Consider the following 18,009-nt stretch of genomic DNA (forward strand, 5'->3'; position numbering starts at 1 on the left):
GAAAAAACGGAAGAAGGCGCGACATGCCACGGCGGCGAAACAGGGGCGAAAACAAGGCAGAAACAAGAGCTGCAGGAATTTGTGTCCAGAAGTATCACAATTTGGGTCTGTTATGCATCTGCCCGCATCAGGCGTCTGAGCTGACGCGTAGAACGCAGAGTTTATGAGAACATAAAGCGCGGTGAGCGCTGTTCTTGCTTGCGCTACCGACACATTTGAGTGGAAGAAATAAGAGTAGAGTTGTTCCTACGAAGGCACGGACAAGAAAGACATCGTCACAGGAGAGATGTACGACTTGTGTAAAATCACGACGTGGGCGTGGCAAATGACATTATTATTCTCTGAAGAGGCGAGTTTCAAAAGGTGCTCCAAAAAATTCGCTGTGGCTTAGCTTGGTTAAGCCCGGTAATTGCGAAAGCAATCTACGCCATGGTTCAGCTGGTAGTGTAGCTGGTGGTGGTGCTTGTGGTTAAACTTGCGGTGATACATCGGTTATACAATCCAATACAATCTAATCCAATGTAATATAATGTAATCTAATATAATCTAAACCAATCCAATCAAATCCAGTCCATTCCATTCCAATCCAATGTAATCCAATCCAATATAATCTAATCCAGTCCAATCCAGTCCAGTCCAATCCAATCCAGTCCAATCCAGTCCATTCCAGTCCAATCCAATCTAATGCAATCAAGGTCAAATGAAGGTCAATGGTGGTCACCGCCGCGGCACGGCAAAGGCGTGAAAGTGCAAGTAGTATTGCTTTCGCAATAAAAAGCTTTTTTTGCTATGATAAAACTGCGCTGAAAAGTAAGTTTCCAAGGTGGAAGCATTGATCCGATGTTTTCATCGGGTTTTTGCGGGAATGCCTTCAATGCCGAAGTAATAGGCACCTTTAGCGTACCTTGTACCGTGTTACCGGTACCGGAGTACCGGGAGCCCGTGCCCTGCCAAAGCGAGTGCGCAAATCGCCTAGACGGCGCCAGATGGCGCCAGGTACCTGGCAGCTGCGCGCACGCCTGCAACATCGGAACCAACCAGCGCGTGCTCACCGGCGGTGGGCGGGCTCCCGGTACTCCGGTGACGGTAAGTCGGTACACGATATGCTAAAGGTGTCCAATGTGACGAAAGCGACATAAATCTCCTGGCTTCGCTAACACCGCAGAAAACATTTTGACGCTGAACTGTCGGCGCGAGAGATGTGAATGACCGTAAATTTTAATTCTGATGGCCAGCCGCATACTTCTATGAACTGGACACTATCGAAAATTTAAAAAGTATGATGGCAAAGAACGTGTCGTGCAGCTTTACGCTTTTACAAAATGGCATTATTCTGGGCCAGTTAGTATGATTCCATATGTGGGCCAGCGTGAACTATGGGACGCAGGCACGTAGAGAGACATTGAAACGTCGAGGACGCCGAGGCCAGCAGCTGGCTGGACTCCCTTACAATGCTTATTGTCACAAGTTTTGCATGGAGTGGTATTATTGCACATATGAATGCGAAAGGGGTCAGAGGGATCGAAAAGTGTGAGTGGCAGCGCTGGCTCCTTGGAACTGTGTTTCTTGGAGGCTATTACGGCGATAAGTGGCAGGTAATCAGCCGCGCAAAAATGTCATGTGAAGTCTATTGCTAGGTAAGACTTCACTGGCGAAAAAAAAAAAGAAGACAGCGATCCTAATTAGACCTCTGGATAATAAAATAGAACAGAAAATAGGTATTTCAATCGAGTTTATGTTACACTCTGTAAGGGTAAATATAGAGGTTTTATAGCAGAATGCCGCCGCGGTGTCTAAGTGGTTATGTTGCTCGGCTGCTGACTGCAAAGACGCCGGTTCGATCCCAGCCCCGGCGGTCGCATCTCGATGGAGGCGAAACGCTGTAGAGGCTTGTGTACTGTGCGATATGAGTGCACGTTAAAAACACCAGGTGTTCGAAATTATCTGCTGCCCTCCACTACGGCGTCCATCTTAGCCTGAGTCGGTTTGGGACGTTAAACCCTCATAATCCTGTGTTTTCGAAGTTGTTTCGAAGTTTCATGATGAGGAACCAACTAGGTTTTTTTTTTTTCATTCGTGGTTGTGTGTTATTCAACACGTCTGAACTTCATGATTAAACAGAAAGACGGGCTAGTTCGTTATTTTGAGTCTGAACTTCATGTTGCACAGGAATCATTGCGTCACTCTGGGTTAGTATTATTTGCCTATTCCAAAGGTAAACGGATCTGTTCACGAGACGAAAACATCCAGCGCTGAAATATGCAAAACATGCCCCAAAGTATCCGTGCCAAACTTTATGACCAAGATGTGGGTTCTCCCTGGCTCAGAATCAGCGTAAAGTACTAATTAGCATACCATGAAGCCCTTCGATTCCCCTTTGTTTAGAATCAGCGTAAAGTACTAATTAACACACCATGAAGCCTTTCGATTCCCCATGAGTTAGAATCGGTGTGAAGTACTAATTAACATACCATGAAACATTTCACATTCATTTCGGAACAAAGTCTTGAAAACATCGGGCGGGATGTTTCTCTACCATTGCTGTGGGTCATCTGCATTTGAGCAGCGTGTCAGTTTGCGACCCCATCAAGCTGCAACTCTCCACCAAATTTGAACATTATGCCATTATTAAAATTTCACAACGCAAACTTTCTACCAATCTAACCGGCTTCTAAAGTTGTTACGCCTGTTGCGTTCTGAAGCGCTTTTTCATCAAGCATGCTGTTAAATTCTGAGCGACTATAGTGTGTACGAGTCACGGCAAGAATATGCTGCGAAGAAAGATTCCTCTTTCTTTTTTGAAATAAGGAAAGCAGAAAGTTGAATTCTGGTTTTAAGTTATTTACTTTTGAAACCTTTCAGCACTCATGACGGGTTTATGGAAAGCCAATTCTTCTGCAGAGGATGTGGTAGTAGTTTTAAACATGTACAGCCCCGGTCATAATGACCTGCAATTCTCTGGCATCCACCTTTTCCTGTTTTGCGTTTGATAGAAAATCAATATCCTGTGCTGCACAGTACCAGGCACGCAGGCATGCGGCTCAGCAGCTATATACAGTACCTTGGTGCAGCGCCCGTCTCGCATTGACATCAGCTCGCATCACCTGATGCCTGTTGCATGTCACACTGAGCGCGATAGCAAGTCCTATAAAACAACCTTCCGCATTCTTTTCACTTGCTTCCTGGTGACTTTAACGACACCAGAGGTGGCAATTTCTTGAGGCGTATACCAGCCTGAACATGTTTTACTTCTTTTCCACCAACTTTAGCGGAGACAGGCGCAACTTTCTTACAGGCTAGACCACCGTGCACGTTTCGTTTTATTTAGTTTCCTGCCACTTCAGCTAAGGAAGATGTAGTACTTTCTTACGTTTTTTTCCAGGCTCATCTTTGCAACTTTTCTATGGTTTTCCGCAGTACCAAGCACGTACTGAGGCTCAGTCTCATGAATCATCGCCAGACAGCTCAGGAAGCTCGTCAGCGTTCCTGCGAGGATAACTTTTGCGGGGTTCAGGTATTACCTCTAACCAAGTGTCTCTCTTTACCCAATCACCGCCATAATGGATGATGGGGACTGATCGACCAATTGTGCTCCTGCTTTATGGCACTGGGCTCATCTGGCTTCCTTGATTCATCAGCCTGATCTACTTTCTCATGAGGTGCTTGTTAAAGCATGTGCGAAAGACGTTGGTTGACGCGATATGTTGTGTAGGCCACAAGTCAGAAGAAGCTTTATTGAGAAAAACGTTTATACTTACCGGCTTAGCTGCTGTTTTGTGATAGATAATATTCAGTTTCTTTTCAGATAATACATGCACTGGCCGTTGAAAAAGAATGTGCGATCGCTTCTGTGATTCAAACAATGCTCTGTAATTTTGCAGAAGGCGTCTTGAAGGAGCTCAACCTATTCCGAAATTGCAGTATTTCGAACTATTTCTACTAAACCGATCTCCCTGCCCTCTCTCTGCCTTTCTAGTCATATTGCTTCATCCGGGCAACTGTTTTCAGTAGCTGAATGCCCATGTGAAGCATATCACTGGCTCGTAGCAAAGCTCTTCGTTTCTGTCCATATCACGGAAAAACCGCAAAAGAAAAGAATATACGACATACGTTCTACTTGTCATGTTGGCACCCTGTCATCCCAAACGAGTTTATGCAACACTTACTTTGTTGACTGACTGACTAACTGGCTGAGTGATTGTCTGGCGGACGGGCGGACCGACCGATTAAGAAATCGAGCCTCGAACAACAATTTCAGACAATAGGTACAATATGTACAAATTAATTTTTAAATCACTACTAAAGCGGGGAAATCGTCATCTAGAAGAAGTTATATCGACGGCTTTGTGCTAGGTAGTGAAACAATAAAAATTGATCAGAAGCTCTAGTCGTATATGAATTCCATAAACCATCAAAACGAGAAACAGCAGGCAGTGTAATTTTCCTTCGATATGTGCATTACGTCTGTTGCGAGGGAATAGATCATTATGATGGAGCCAACCAATTTTCACAGAAGTGCTCATCTAAGCTTTCGCGGGACAGCTCTGCACCTCACTGCCTGCGCTGTTATGGGTGGGCTGATAGACTACTAAAATTAAATTCTCTGCATTTATGATATGTCGTAATAAAATACGCATAATATGAATGATGCAAGTCACTCATGAACTGGAATGGGCTGCTTTTAAACCGCACATTTTCTTTTCATATGCTACTGAAAAAAACCTAATTTAAAACGGTTGAAACCCTTCTACGAATTCGTTCCCCTTATCGGCAATACTTCACGCAATATTGTTTGAAGGGAGCGCTTTGAGATGATCTTTTTACTCGTCAGCAGACCAAGAGAATCATTATTTTAGCGCGTTATTTTGTTTTTACATTAGCACGCAGCATTTGTCACAGGAGCTGGACTGTGCGTCGACCGGGTAGATTTTATTGCTCTTGTAGGAAAAATTTATCGCTGTGTTGCGAGAGCTTCTAAACAGCGAGGGTCGCAGGCTAATAAGGACGACTGGTCTGGAAAAAAAGATTGCGAGAGATAAGCGGTGGTTTCTCCATTATTAGCGATGTGGAAGAAGACCTTGCATACGCATACGTACATCATTATGAGTCCCTGTGCAGCAATCGTGCAGGGTCTATAATTACAACCTGCGCTAGACTGCTGGTATCGGTGGTTGATCTTTCCGCACGAAGCGGTCTTTTTTTCTCTTCCTTGCACCTTTGAAGTGGCGAAAAGGGGAAAGGAATTTCGCTAAACAAAAGGTGGTGTCTTTTTTCGTGTCTCGACATGCTTCACTAAATGAAGAAGCAGCAGTTACGCATATAAAATTTCAGCAAATCACTCGATAAGCATTCTCCTCTTTCAATCAGTCTTTATTTCGCACGAACAATGTAGAGGACACAGAAAGAAAGCTCCGATGGGCTTGACTGCCTTCTGGGCCCAATGTAAAAAAGGCACAATTGCAGCGGCTAGAAAATTAGAGAGCAAAACCAAGGAACTTGCAGGCGGAGAAAAGAAATCACGGAGATGAAGGCAACCAATCGATGGTATATAAGAAGAATGGCTATGACGGCTGACCATATGAGTTCGAAAAAGATTGGGGCGTAGAGCAAATGAAATTCTGCACTGTACTTAGTAGTCAAGTTTGAACCTGTAAAAAAAAAAAAACGTGTGCGTGCAGTTACTGAGATTTAAGCTGGCCAAAAAAGGCACGGCACAGCAGGAACTAACTGGGCACTAAGATTTTAATAACGAAAGGATAGTTAGCCTGTGTTAGTAAATTTGCTTTGGAAAAGAAGGCTATTTAAACACCTCTGTCAGCTACTCCATTCAGAATTAACGAGAGCAGTTAACGTAGCATCTGCGCACCGTAGTTAGTTGGTGTAATAGGTCAAATCTGCAATTTAGTCGGTAGCAGTCAATACGTTGGTACGACGGTTACCAGTTCCACCAGATTAGACAAAAATGAAGTGTTGTGTTAGATTTCTTGTTTTTATTTCTGAGTTAGGCGAAAGTCGTAAATATGAAGAGTGTTTACTACATTAGCGATGTTGAAGAGCTGTTTTGTCGGGTAGTTCCAGGGCCGATTAAATACTGCTCGAAGAACATTTCTTTGCGGGCGGTGAAGTGTCTGGAGGTTAGCAGACGTTGACGTGCCCCATGTCGGGTGCTTTAGAACGGCCCGCAGACTGGAAATATGAACTTTTCATACTCGCCGTATCTCTACGTCTCCAAAACGGCTCGAAAGAATGCGCTCCCAGACTGTCATATACAGGTGACACCTCGTAATAGGAGAAAAGTATGCCCTGCCCATGGCATGAGGGAAACTGAAACGGAATTGTTTCCCGGTCACCGAAACCAATCTGCGCACTTTTCCTCACATTATTTTCAACATAACGCAGCACTATGAGCGGTGGCTCACGGATACTCGCTCAGAAATACTGCCCCCTAGTGTTCCCAAGTGGCGCATGAAGCTGACAACGTCGAAGTGTCTCGCGCTTGAGGGCTGCTAACTGCTGCTGGTGAGTGAACTGTCGCCCTGCATTTCGTGCCAATATATTTCTCCTCTGCACATACACTCACATTCGCTCACATTCGCTCACATTACTTAGTCGCACTCCAATCCAGTTCTTCACTTACGTTCACTCATAGCGAAGTTTGCCGTTCGTGTTTTCGTGTTGAACGAGCCCTTGGAGAGCTTTTTTCTTCAGCAGAAGGAACGAAATATTTACTGCCGCGACCAGTGAAGCTGGTAAGTGAGGCGGACATCGTTCCTGCTAAGCTTCCCTAGCCTAACCTGGTGTCTTAATCAACACGGGTGCGACAAAAGCCGTTCCGGGATGTGCCGGGCTCTTCGGCAAATGTTCGTATACGGTCAGTGATCGAAGGAGGGAGTCACTTGTTGTGCGTTTTTTCATGGCCGGAATCCATTTTACGCCCGTGTGCTTCGCTGCTTGCTGCTCGGACGATGATTGGCGCTTTCTCGGTAATAGCGTGAGCTAGGATGCAGCGTTTTACTGTTGTTCTCTGAGTGCACTGTGTGCGGGGGGTGTATAGATCAAAGGAGGTTCCTGTGCGAGGCGGTCATGAAAAAGAGAATGACGTCTGAAATGTCTGTATTGACCTTGCCTACGTTGTTGTAGGTGGCGCATCCGGGTGTCTGCATAAATAAAAGGAACTCACGTGACGATTTCGAATATTTTACCCGCGTGGGGAAATAGGGGGCGTTCGCAACGGTCAAGGGCGTGCATCTATGAAGGCAAAAATTACTAGTATTACAAAAAACGGGGAAAAGAAACTGCACTACCATGCTAGCAGGGAGGTAGTTTTGTCTTTAATGAATGATTGACGGTACTTCAAAATCGTATGTGATCGGGCAGAGGAAATTTGTATTGGAAGAATCGAGAGCGGGGACATCGAGGTTGATTTCTGTTGGCGGGGTGTCTTTCATATTTCGTCAATTTCGCTTGCGAGTCAATGAGTCGTACTTTTGTTTGCTTTTCATTTTGCAGCAAGATTATTTTATATGAACAGTAGTATTGTTGGTTGCATATGGGGCCGGTTTTCTCTAGGAAGTCAGGCCCTTATAACTAGAAGTAAGACATGATGTTGTGCTAGTCGGTTCATAGTGCTTGCCAAAAAAAAAAAAACTGCGCGAGGACGACGGGACAAGAAGAGGCACGAAGAAGCACACAGTTATTGTGTGCGTCTTTGTGCCTTTTCTTGTCCCGTCGTCCTCGCGCAGATTTTTGGCAATCCTTATAACTAGTTTATGCTAGCTTGTTTCTTTACCTGTAGAAAATAAACAGTTAAGATTTCGTCGAAAAATTCAGGGGGCACTTTGACTGTCTAAAGTGGGTAGAGGCGGAAGCGTTTTCCGCACCACCTTCGCTGTTTCTGTGGCACTGGTGGCGTCACATATAATTGAGTACTAATTACTAAGTGATGACAAATCACTAATTAATGGTTAATTACTGATTAATGTCTGAATACTAATTAGCTGCTAATTAATGACGCTTAAGCTTCGCCTTTAGGAGTGGAACGCGACAGCGCGTTGTAGCGCTGCCAGGGAGTCCACGGAACGCCACCACCCGTTTGGCGCGATGCCTTGCCCTTTGAACGCAACGCTTTTCGAGGAAAGGAAATTACGCAGTAACTGTCTCACAAAATTCAGGGGGGCACTTTTTTGACCTAAAGTGTGGTCACTGATGTGTGGTTAAGATGTTAAGCTTCGCCCCTAAGAGTGGAACGCGACAGCGTCTTGCAACGCTGCCAAGGAGTCCATAGAAAGCCATCGCCCATTCGGTTCTACGCCTCCTCGTCGGTAAATTGCTTTTTAAGGAAAGGAAATGTATCTGTGTCTCATTTGTCGGTGGACACCTAAACCTCGCCGGAAGGGAATGGAGGAGGATGAGAGTGAGTGAAGACACCGTATTCACTAGACGCGCCTTTGTTCATTCCAAACCATCGAGCTGGCATGGCGGAGTGGATAGCACGCTCGTCTCTCACGCCGAAGACCGGGGTTCGATTCCTGAGCTCGACCAATTTCTTAATCGGTTTTATTTATTTATATGGCCTGACTAGTAAAGCTAATTAGGCTAATTGGATAATTAGGCAATTAACGAAGCTCAGTCCCACTTACTTGGAGCATCAATTGGTTGCATGGTTACTAGCCAAAAGTATAATTGGCCCCGTTTGAAATTCGCGCACTGTGACGTCACGACTGTTTCCACCAATTGAAAAGCGTGACATTTTCTGTCGACAACTGCTGCTTACAACGATGAGACATTAAAGGCTTCCGCCTTAATATTCTGCTTGAGTATCGTGATCTACCTGCAATTAACCTGCAAGGTGCGATCGCATCCTACCATCAATCTACGTTCTCTCAGTAGCACCCAGGCCAAAACTCACCTCTCCCAATCATCCCCGCTAGCTCAACCTCACATCCACTGCTACTCACACTCACGTTCATCCTCTCGTCCCCATACTCGCTGTTCACACTTACACGCAGAAGTGTGAGTGTGGGTGAAGCGAAATCAGCGCTCTCAAGAGTGAGAGCACTCATCAAAAACATCATCTTAAAATACAGCATCTTGTTCATTTCCTTCTCTCCTCGAACTGTGGTCTGACCTTCTATTTATCTTCATAATGCCTTAAGAAGGCGCCTAGGCTTGCCCTCTGACATTGTTTACCGAACCCAAGCTCCGACAAACAAAACGGCAGGTCTCGAGGGAAACCTGCGGGATTGCATGTTTGTAGCTAAATTTTGTTTGCATAAACAAAAGACGGCACGAACAGTCTAACTGCAGAAAAAATATGAGGGGCCATTTCGCTTAGCTGCATAAATAGCATCAATACGCTCCGTAATCTACGCCATACAGTATGCTTCGTGAACTTTCTTCTTCTCCTGGTGACGTGTGCGAGGCTCCTTTTTGCAACCAATAAAAATGAAATGAGAAGCTGGTCGTCCTGCAACCGGGTTTCCAGTCACGTTGAAAGGATGTGCCCCCGCAACGGTTTCAGCGTCGCATTTATCCTCATTAACGCCTTTTGTGACACCGCTATAGCGACGAGGTTGCGAAACCGGGAAGAAAATCCGTCCCTGAAAAACATCGCCTGTCAATATTATGTAAGACTTATCTTTGCCCATAACTTTAATACGTGCCCCGATTTACAAAATGCTGCCCTGTAAGATATTTTTGAAAAGCCGGTAATTAGCTTAGGAGCCTTCCTTGCTGGGACTTGGGCCTAGTCTGACTAAAAAGCTCAAATAAAAAACGTTCGGACCGGGAGCATGACAGCCGCTGGCCGCACGTTTACGAAACGGAGTGTATAGCGTTCCGTCCAGACGGAAAATTTGCTGCTGCTGCAGTTCCGTCCAGACGGAATATTTACTGCAGCTAGAGTTCCGTCCATACAATAGACAGTTTTAGTTTCACGTACGTAGAAGCTTCACGTAAGTAAAGCGCTTACGGGTCACCAGTGCGCATGCGCAGAACGTGAAGTGTCGGCGTGGGTCGCACGGTCGCACGGACGTACACGAGATTCAGATCTTTGCATGGCGGTCTTCACGTTGCTTGCGTACGTGGCGCTGGCAAGATGGCGGCTCCCTGCCGGCCCGCTTCGCAGCGATAACAGCTTCGTCGCTAATCCCTCGACGTAGTATTGTGCTGTAAACTGCTGTATTTGCCTTCAGTTGGCACATTCTTGCTCTCGCATGAAGTTTTAGGTGAGAACTAGCTTTTGTTTTCCACATAGAAATCCGTTTCAGCAGCTCCTAAGCCTGACGGAGAAGCGTCTGTGGTCGTCATGGCAACGAGTGTGCCAACGGTCTCGCTAGACCGCGTGAAGCTCGAAACCTCGCGGGATATCGCGAGACCCTCGGCACAGTCAGCGGGAAAAGCAAAACGGTGCACGTTTTGACTCCATACGCACGCGTCGTCAACATGAGTGGGACACCAGCGCGCCTTCGCTTCTCTTAAGGCAATGATTTAAATGTGCCGCGGGACGTAAAGGAATGAAATCCCTTTGAAGATAACATGTAACATAACGTTCGGTGAAATGAAATCGCTCAACGTTTGTCAGAAGAAAGGGGGAAAGTATTTAGCGCCCGCACTGTCGATTAGCCTGGCTCCGCTCCAAGCAGCTCGACTAAACAAAATTAGTTTTCTTTATCTGTACTAGATGGCGCGGCACAACATGCTAGCGCATTTTTTAGGCTCTATGGAAGATCTACACAGTTTGCGTCCTGTACGTGTAGCTAAAACTTTACGAAGCGACACGAGCGTACGCTACGTAGACTGCTCACGTTTACGCGCGTGAAGGCTCTACGTACGTAAAACTAAAACTGTGTAATGTCCGTACTGTCCATACTATACAAAATGGGTAATTTCTACCTCCATAAAGCATTTCTTTGCCTCTGGAATAACCAGTTGACAAATCTGTACCCAGATGTTCTCTCTACGCATGTATACGGCACCAAAATATCTGTCCGCGTACTGCGTTCAGTTACATCCTCGAAGGTATAACTTCCGTGCACGCATGCAGGATCGGGAAAATGACACTGTTAGAAGCAGAGTGCAGAAACTCTTCGCGAAGTGAAGTGAAGCCCTGTCGCTGTTTATGCTGCAAGATGACGTAGCGCGAAAAAGACTAAGACGTACACAAACGGTCAACAAGCATTATGCAAACGCACCAACAAACCCAAGCCAAAAACTCGTTCTATTGCCATTTCTCACTGACTGCTTGGAAAATAAAATGATGCAGCAGAATATCCTGTCACACATTAGGCGGAACAGGAGTGCCACTTTTTAAAATAAACATGCAAAAGTCTGCAAGCAAACTGGTTTCCCAATCCCTAACGCCAGCTTTAATTCCGTCTTGACATAACTCTTGTGGCAGATAATGCTGGACGGAACTGTATGGTGTCAGATACAGTTCCGTCTGGACAGAACCCCATCGCTACATGCAGTTCCGTATGGACGGAACTTTAGCGCAAATTGTAGTTCCGTCTAGACGGAACTCTAGCCACAGCCTTTACGAAAAGGCTTGGTGAGCAGTCTTGTTTTCACATTTTCTCCTCAATGTATTCGTGCAACAGTAGAGCGTAACGTGAAACATGGAATATCTTTACGAGAGAAAGAGAGAGAGAAGCAGAAGGACGGAAGGGCAAAGAGGTTAACCAGGCGATGCCCAGCAGATACCCTACTCGTGGGGAGGGGAACAAAGGGAAAAAAAAGGAGAGTTGATCGTGTCTACGGCCTGTAGTTGCCAACGCAACTTGACGTACGCACTGAGGATTTCCTGCAGAAAGTAACTCTCTTCCTAAATATGATTCAACTATGTGTAATAAAAATTGGCGCCAACTGCGTGGTGGAAGAGACACGACTGCTGAGAGGGCGTTTTTATGCGAAGCATATTACTAGAGCTACACTACAGCCCGTCGAGCGCGGCGGTGGAGCTACCATTGACCTTTAGCGTGGCCACGTGACACCACGTGACAACATGACGTCACAGCAGAGAAGAGATGGGCTGCCGGCTCGCGCGGTCGGCCGCGGCGGTGGAGGCTCCTCATCAGAGGCGCGGCGGCTGACCACGTGACAACATGACGTCACAGCAGAGGAGAGATGGGCTGCCGGCTCGCGCGGTCGGCCGCAGCGGTGGAGGCTCCACATCAGAGGCGCTGCAGCTGACCACATGACGCTACAGCAGCGGTATAAAGCTGAGCTTGCCTCGCTCTCCGGGCACTTACGAGGCGGCCAGGTGTTGGGATGCCGCCTAGAAGCAGGGCTGATTTGAACGAGAAGCGAAAGCTTCAGCGTGCCACAGAGACCGATGAAGAGCGGGATGAACGTCTGGCTAAGCGGCGTGCTCAATATGCGGCTCGGCGACAACGTTCTACAACAAATGAAGAACAAAGCGATGAACTTTACCAAGCCTAGCCATCAATATGCTTCGCATCTGACTAGGCTTAACCTTAGCTAAGCCTCAGCCATTTTTTTTTGTACATACGCGGAGAAATACAGACATGCTGTTATTTAATTCAGACTTTTTCTTCACCAGTGAAGGGCAGAAATTAGTTCCTAGGGGAATGACATGTTTTGTTAGGAAAGAAGGTTCATACAGCACTGAAAAAGACAAGATGAGAGAATGCGCCGTCGCTGACATCTACTCTTCGTTTAAGTGTACACGCTGGGGTTTCAGTGATTACGGGCTATATTTAGAGCCTACTGATCTTCGGTCAGACTTGAAACAAAGGATCAGTTTCAGCAAGAACGCATCAAAGAGCTGAGGTCCTAGGATGGATCCTTCAGTTCTACTAGAGGCCGATTGTTTTCACGCGTATTCAATAGTTTGCGCGCGGTTTCCCACTAATTTTAAAGTAGGTTATGATTGTCGCAGCTTGGGGTTGCATAAATAGAACAGAATGGAAAGAAGGAAACTATTTGTGAGACTATCAACCGGGCACGTGCATTGCATGATCACATGTATTGAGAGTATGCGGTCTAAATGGAATGCCCAGGAGCGGTAGAAGGCGCACTTGTGCGCCACAAGGTTTTGCGTCAAGAATGAACAAGGCTATAACAGGGAAATAAGATCAGGCGCGCACTTCATGCGCTATCAAAAACCGTAAACTTTGAGATTTCAGTGCTGTGTATTTACGATATGTAAAAGCGATGAAGAGAAGAGAGAGGAGAGGCATTCGCAGCGGTTTGGTGCACGGCATCCGGGAGAGTGTTTGTGCAGGCTGTGCAATCAACTCTGTTGTGCTTCACTGAATCGCTGGAAAGTCGTGGATACACACTAAGAAACCTCTTGAGAAACCATTAAATGCATTTTTTCTATAGACGCGCCACCGAACATCGCAATAATCATATGAAACCCAGTCACCGTAATGTTTTTTGTTCATTTATTGTTTGGCTCGGTCACTCTGACGGCGGCCACGCGGCTCGACTCATTAACGGGCGATTAAGAGCTGTGCTCTAAAAAAGAGGGTGTTGTCCACGCCAGATTGTCTTAGTGGACTACGTAGGATTAAGTTAGATTACAGTTGATAGTGGTGGATTACGGATCGAGTCTGGCTGATAACGGTGGATTAAGAGTGCATTACGCAGGATTAAGTTGGATTATGGTTGACTGTGGTAGATTTCAATCAAATAAGATAGAATTACATTGAATTAAGTTGCAGTAGGGTGGATTGTGGTGGATTAAGTGTGTACTATATAAAATTAACTTGCACTAGGGAAGAATAAGTTGGATTATGGTTTCCTGAGAATAGATTGCATTGTATCAAGTGTCGGTAGGGTGGATTATGTTTGATTACGATGGATGATGGTGCATTAAAAATGATTTCTTTGGATTAAGTCATAGTAAGGTGCATAAGTTGGTTTACGGTGGACTGAAGTGAAATAAAAGTCGATTACATTAAATTGAGCTGCAGTAGTGTGGAATAAGTTGTGTTGTGTGTTGTGTGTTTTATGCCACATAGGCGACTAAGGCCATCATACGCCAAACGCAGTGGATTAAGTTGGATAACGGTGGGTTGCAATGTGTTACGGGTAGGTTTTGAAGGATTAGCAGTCAATTGCCTGAAGGAGCCTGGACTATGTTCGATTAAAGGTGAATTCTGGTGTATTGGTGTGAATTAAATGGGATTACGTGAGATTAAGTTGAATTGGGGGGATTAGTCTGAATTACGGGTGGATTACAGGAGATTTTTGGGTGAATCATAAATTAAAAAGAAGTCAATACACTGGCCTTCACAGCCCGTAAAGCAGTCTTAAGTGACCTGCGTAATTTTTTGCTGGGTTTGAACTATTCATACACCAAGGAGACCCTAAAGAGACTTTGAGATTGAAAATCAACTCTTCAGTGAACGATGGAGCTGATTTTCATCAGCTGATTTTGCGCCAGTGTGCCATGCGAGGCGGCACAATGTTAATTTGGGAAGGAAGGCAATCTGCTGCAGTTATGTGACGCCGTTTTAATGAACTAAATCAGTAAGGCCTGACTGAATTATGCGTCTGATGCTAAAAGATACGCGAAATGGTTTTCTAAAAAAAAGGTCAGAATTTCTATTATAACCATAAAATATTTTGGTTGTGAGACTTCTATTTTTCTTTAGACAGAGTACTGCTTATAAATTATGAGCTACCACGGGCAGAAAAAAATATGCACACATTTCTTAGCACCCGAGAAAAATTGGTCTGAGCGGACGCAGGCGCGATACGGCCCAGATAGTAACTATGGGCTTGCATCAAGCATTAAGCGCACTTAGGTAAGCGAAAGACTTGCTGCGCGACGCTTGGTTAAGGGAGATTAAGAGATGCTAACTGCTGCTAAGCGGCGGCAGCGAAGGGTCTTGCGAGTTTCGCTGCTGGATCGTGATGGTGGTATGCAGGATTCCTGTACAGTGAAGTTGCAGAACAATAGAATGCTCAGCCTACAAAGAATTCACAAAACCTCACCGCTGCTGGGGACAGTAAACAATGTAGTGAACTCTGACCGCACCCGAGCGCTTTAACAACGCCGAAGGCTGCACCTTCGACTCGGTGTTCAAAAAGATTAAAAGAACACATCGCGCTTTATAAAGCACAACAGAGAAGTATTTGTGCAGCAATATTTCATATTTACTTTTCGAAATTTGTTCAATTTTATTTTATTGCTTGTGTTTTCTTTCATGCGATTGTATTTAGGTTGGGTCTTGGAAAAGCGACCGGGTTTCTCCATAGCGAAATTCCTTGATTATAGAGGGTTGTGATGTCATTAGCACCAGTAAATTTTAAAACTTTGAGCACTGTAATGTTCGATTACTTTCCGTAGGATTATTTTAAAAGATTATACTATCCAGACACATTTTTATAGCTCAAATCACCGACTAATCTCATTAACCTACATCATTCCACCCACTAATCTCCATTAATAAGCATTAGTACACCCCCTAATCGCCACTAATGCACCTTAAACCATTGAACAGTCCACACTAATCACCTCGATCCGCTCTCTAGGTGTGCCTACTTCCGAAATTGGAGGCTCATTAGAAATATTGGGGGGTAGGCCAACTTCCAAATGCTGCTGCATTTTCTTTCTTAGGAATGTGGTTAAGAGTGTCCCAAGTTTTTTTTTCCCTTACAGTTGTGTTTTCATTCCTGAAGGCAAGACTGATAGAATGAATTCAGAAGCCAACGTTTTGTCGAATGAAGTCTCCTCCTCAGCAACTTTGTTAAAGCGATACAGCTTGGTGACGGCGAATGCGAGTGCCAGCAAACAAAGGGCGAAATAATCTAGCCTTCTTTCCTCATATGGACTGGTACTTTCTGGGTGGCATGTTAACAATCGCGTAATGGATTAGGAATTATTGACCGCCACATCAGCACGAACCAATTCTGGTTCATTTCTGCGTGTGGAAAGCATTCCAAGTTCTCCAGATATGGCTAGTTCCAGCTTCTACGATTGCGTGAATTCATGTTCACACAGAAGGATGAACTCTTTAAATACGCAGTCCTCCCTCGCAAGAATACTTGGCTGTGCTCTTTAAACAAAGTGTGGATTAGTTGTCTCTGGCTAATGTTAGAATTCAGAGCCAGTCCGAAATGAGTAAAGACACAGCGCAAATTTGGTTTCTTCCAGAGGATTACTGGCGTGGGGTTTCGTATAACGGAAAACGGCGTTGCTTAAGAGAAAGACAGGACATCAATCACCTCAAAATGGTGCTTGTTGGCTCCAAAATTGTTGCTTCTAGTTGGAACTAATAGGTACAAAGTCATGTATTAATAGGTATGAAGAAAATGTCTTTGCGGAGAGCTGAATATAAAATTTTTAGAACGGCATCTATTTGTGCTCACAAGATTGTACTTAACTGCTGACTTTTTGTTGTACTTTCACCGCGAGGTTGTTATGTGTCTTTCCATGAATTGTTCCGATAAATGGGACGGTAGTCTGCCACTTTCACGGCCGATCTTTCCGTTTCACAATAGAATAATCAAGGCAGCTGTTCAGTACAACCTGAATGTCAAGGGTTCGGTGACTACGCGACGTTATCACCGAGTCCTCACAATGAGGGCGTGGCCCTTTGATGCCCGGCGTAGCCGGTAAGCAAACGTAGTGGATGAGACCGAGGCGTGTTAAGAGGTGAAGACAACAAAACAATGTTTATAGAGAGAGAGAGAGAGAAATGGACGGAAAGGCAGGGAGGTTAGCCAGGCGATGCCCAGTTGGCTACCCTACACTGTTTATAATTTCGATTGAAGAATGCGGCAGCTTTCACAGACACGTAATGTACATTCTACAAAACAATTGCGGAAAACACATAGCAGTTAATACACTGAATTAAGTTATAAATTGAATATCTCTACACAGGACAGACCACAAGTGAGAGGCCAATTAGCTACAGTGGATAAATGTTCAGAAGGGGAAAAAACATACAGTCAACCGGAAAGCGCGGCTGCAGTCCATCCACAAATACGCAGTCAGTGCGGCCCCCGAAGGCGACGTCCTTCCAGAGCAGCTTACGGTTTCAAGGATGCGGTGCGGAGGCTCGGAGACCCGCAAGTTCGCGGCGGCAGCGTCTCCACCGACGAGCGGACTGAAGTTCGTGTCCATACGGCCCCCTTTTAAAGTCCTCGGGCGCTAGCGGGCAAAGCACTCGCGGCGCCACAGAGTCGACGTCGAAAAAGCAAACACCAAAAAGCGCAACAAGAGCACGTAGGCACCTACACTTTGACAATGCATGGCCGCCATCCTGGAGGAGAGAAAAATTAACGCACAACTAAATAGAAGCCCTAGGCTTCGACTCTGGATTCGGTGACCTTGGAACCACAAAAAAAGTAAAACACAACCAAAAAGGCAGTAACATACGCCGCAACTTCTTTCCTGCTAATGGTCAACTCAAAACTTCGGCAGTATCGGGGCCGACCTTGAGCCGCCTCCGCTTTCGCAATGCGAGGGGGTTGTCTAAATAACTGAAAAAGCGTGCATGTATTCTTGCTCTTCCCGAGACACATGCAAAGAAACGCGGACGCATCAGTTTTATATAAACAAAAGTAATTTACAGGCTGCCGCCACTTCTGCGACACTGAAAAACAGAAGTTTTTTTTTTTTCGTTTATTGGGGTTTAACGTCCCTAAGCGACTCAGGCTGTGAGGGACGCCGTAGTAAAGGGCTCCGGAAATTTCGACCACCTGGGGTTCTTGAACGTGCACTGACATCGCGCATTACACGGGCCTCTAGAATTTCGCCTCAATCGAAATTCGACCGCCGCGGCCGAGATCGAACCCGCGTCTTTCGCGTCAGCAGCCGAGCACCATAACCACTGAGCCACCGCGGCGGGTAAAACAGAAGTTGTGTTGTTTATTCTTGACTAACAACTGTAACTAGGAAAAATATAAAGGTGGTCACTGTCATCTGCACTCAATGTAGACGCAGTTGCGAGGAAAGGCTTCTTTCAGTCGCCCGAATCAGCCTTGTGAAGCACCAGTCTCGCGCACCGGGTCCCTACAGGTTCTTTTTTTTAT

The sequence above is a fragment of the Amblyomma mixtum genome, chromosome 2 (assembly GCF_055824585.1).
Source record: "Amblyomma mixtum isolate Tamu chromosome 2, ASM5582458v1, whole genome shotgun sequence".
Lineage (NCBI taxonomy): Eukaryota > Metazoa > Arthropoda > Arachnida > Ixodida > Ixodidae > Amblyomma > Amblyomma mixtum.